The sequence below is a fragment of the Galeopterus variegatus genome, unplaced genomic scaffold (assembly GCF_000696425.1).
Source record: "Galeopterus variegatus unplaced genomic scaffold, G_variegatus-3.0.2 Scaffold479, whole genome shotgun sequence".
Classification (NCBI taxonomy): Eukaryota; Metazoa; Chordata; class Mammalia; order Dermoptera; family Cynocephalidae; genus Galeopterus; species Galeopterus variegatus.
In genome coordinates, this window is record NW_007726590.1 from 9,701 (window position 1) to 13,345 (window position 3,645).

At 44.4% G+C, this 3,645-nt stretch overlaps 1 pseudogene; it reads right to left on the reverse strand.

Annotated features, from left to right (window-relative positions):
- Positions 1 to 209: 209 nt before the first annotated feature.
- The window catches only part of LOC103587703, a 53,997-nt pseudogene continuing 50,561 nt past the window's right edge, over positions 210 to 3,645 (reverse strand).

The window sequence follows — 3,645 nt, forward strand, 5'->3', positions numbered from 1 at the left end:
CCGGGAAATGAGTTCCCCAGATTCTGCTCACCCACGTCCACATTGGCTCTGGGCCACAGGCTGGGGTAGGAAGAAGAGGACAGCTAGACAGCTCCCCCTAGTGGGAGAGCGACTCAATACGCCAGAACTACACCGTTTACATGAGCTGTTTCATGCTTCGCACAGAGGAGTCTGTGACTCCACACACATCCTGAAAGAAAATACTCACCTCAGAAGACCTCTGGGACTGGAGCTTCTTCCTCAGCAAATTCAGGGAGTGGAGTAAGGAAGCCTTCCTTATCCTTCAGCTGGAGAGTCGTTTGTTCTCCTTTGCCCTGTGGGATGCAGAGGAGGGTGCTGGGGGCTCACAGACGAGGCAACTGTTCATGCAGCATGGCCTCTGAGCAGACTTCTCAAGTCTGCCTGGTTTGCTGGGACAGCAGGAACTGCCTCCCAGAGGGAAAGACCCCCTGACGGAAGAAATCTTGACGATTTTCCTGGGCTTTACTGATAAGTCTAAATGGACGGTCAACCATGGCCTAGGGGGTGAAGACCAGTGGATACTAAAGTTGGTTGCAAAGAAAGTCTTTTGAAAATAATAGTAAAATCTATTGAGCTCTTATTATGAATTGGGCACCAGGTGAAGCACCTCACATCCACGGTCACATTTAATCCTCACATCCGCCCTTCCAGGGTTTACAGATGAAAAACCCCAGTTTACAGATGAAAAAACCAAGCCCCCAAATCAGATAGCTATAAACAATGGGACAGGATTCCACATATCTCTACACCACTGCCTTCTAGAAATGTCTTCCTCTTACCTGAAGTCAGTTGATGGGATACAGTATGCCAGGGCCAGGCTCAGCAGACTGGGGAGTTAATACCACCCCCTTTTCCTTCACCTCTTTTTCTAGATCCCCACACTTATCCAAACACCCAGTGTCACAGTAACCACCTACCACTCCCACCATGAACATCCCCGAGACATTCCTGAGAACGTCTCAAGAGGAGCCCTGCCCCCCACCCAGCCCCAGGAAAGGGCAATCCAAAGAAAAAGATGAGAACGTATCCTGGCACACTTCAGTGACAAAGGCTTGGATGAAGGGGAAGGCAGAAGAAGGGGGGGGGATTTTTTAATGTATAGAAATGAGGTCTAGTACCTCCAAAGCCAAGGTCAAATCAAAAGACTCTGTACCCTCTATCTGGGCACTTCAGACTCAGGTGAAGGAACACAGAGGAAAGGTGGGCATTATAATTCCTGGTCTTCTATTTGCTGTTGCTTTGTGTGGTAGACTACACTGGAGCGTTAAAGCAGAAGCCAGGGCACCATTTGTGGCACACAGAGAGGAGGCATCTAATGAGGGGTTGGTCTAGGTGGACGCTAAGGTGCTTTCTGTTGGAGATTCCCTGTCTGACCATTTCAGGGAACTGCACAGTCTTCTCTGAAGGAAGAAGACCTGGCAGTCATGTGAGTCTCCAGAGAGACTGTGGAAGTTCATTCACAGAGGTTCACTGTGCAAAGACTCATTCAACCAGCCAAGTTCCTCAACATGCCCATCAGAGACCCAAATGAGGCAGGTCAGGCACAGTTGCCCTGGTCTTACCTTGTCTGGAATGGTGCCTCTCTTTTACAAATCGTAGCCTCCCAATGCTAGCAGGGCATCTGCAGTGCTCTGAGAGACATAGATCCAGAGAGCTGCCATAAACCAGTCATTGCCTAGTTATCGCCTTGTCAGGGGGATGTCAGTTGGGCTGTGGGGCAGGAGCTGCTTTGAAGAGAGAATCTACACTGCTCAAATTCTCTGATCACCAGGACCACTCATTAAACAAATCATGGATAACTTCTCTGAAGTCTGGGACACTTAGGCTGGAACCCCCAGCCATCCAAGCATTGCTCAGACACAATCAGGTGCTGCTCAAACTTCAGTATGTTCAGTTTAGAAGGAGAAGGCAGAGCTGACTCACTATGCAAGTTGGTAATCCCCACGGATGATGGTTCACTGGACTCCTCAGGATTCCTGGGGTGGTACCAGAGCTGGAACATTTTACTGAAAATGTTGTTTGTAACCAGAAATGCAACTAGAATCAGGGTTGGAGGCTACATAAGCAGCTCTACCTTCAAAATTTATCCTTAAAAACCTTTACTTACAAGCTAAGATAGAGGTTTAAATCTGTGGTTGAGACTTGGTTGATTAACTTAGACAATGAAGTAATCAGAGGGGAAAATTTTGTGTGTCTGTTTTTATGTATTGTGGAAAATTTACAAATTCAAAACAATGTTCACTTAAACTCTTTGAAATTTAAATTGCTGAGTAATTCTTTTTCCCAAGTCTTGACTGATAAATAGCATACATGTGTCTAGCAATAGTCAATGCAATAAAATTAATATAAAGCAAAAGACTGTGATGTTCTCAGGTCATAGATTTCTTCTGTAATGCCAAGAATATACTCTATACCAGGAATGGGCAAATTACCACTCACAGGCCAAATCCAACCTACTACTTGTGTTTGCAGGTAAAGTTTTATTGGAACATGACCATGCCAATTCATTTACATATTGTCTACGGCTGCTTTTGAGCTACAATAGCTAAATAGTTTCAACAGGGACTCTATAGCCTGTAAAGCCTAAAATATTTAATCTGGCTCTGTACAGGAAAAGTTTTTCTACTTCTGCTCTTCATTTATATGGCTTTATATGTCTGATTGTTTACAATGGAAGGTCTTGGAAGAAGGAGGTCATGTATGTTTACATGACTCCAGTGACAGCACAGTATAAAACCTTGTCTACAAAGCTTGTGACCAGTGTTGTCTGAAGTGAATAATGATCTTATTCTCCAAATGGAAAACAGTAGACAAAATGCAAATGAGTCTTCTAAAAATACCCTCTGATTATAGATAGGGGACTGGAGGAGGCAGAGATATTTGTTTACAAGGTGCTATAATGATACCCATGCAAACTGCTGCTTTCCATCCTAGATGCCATGTTCACAGTGTCTTCAAACAGAAGTATCTGGGCATGATGGTTCCTACTACGCCAGCCACCACAGGACCAAAAGAGGGAAGAAGCAAAAGGCATAACCAGTCTGTGTTTCCCAAGAGCTGGACTCCAAATCCATCAAGTCAACAAATGCAATTCAACAAATACCTGTTAAGTGCCCTCTTGAGGCAGAGCTTGGCAATAAGATTTGGGTTTAACAAAAAGGCAACCTACAGAACCCACAGGCTTGTGGTGGACAGTGACATAATCAATTAATGACCATGTAATTTATAAACTAGAGATGTAAACAAAGCCAACAGTGGCACAAACATGAGTAATTAATTCCGATTTGGGGAGCAGATTTTATTTTAGTTGAGCCCCGGATGACAGGCAGGAGTAGGACCAGCTATGTAATTTGCAGGGTCCAGAACAAAATTAAAATATGGGACCATTTGTTCAAAAATTATTAAGAACGTCAAGACAGTGACAGAAGAGTATTTAACCAAGTACGGATCACTTCTGCATGCCCATGAGTTCGACACAAACAGAACATATCAAAGGACACTTGATGCAGACACATGGAGTTCTGAAAAATAGCCCTGTATAACTGTCCTGGTTTTCGGTTCGACACCTTTTTTTTTTTTTCCTTTTTGTCTTTTTCCGTGTCCGGCAACGGATCGCAACCCTCA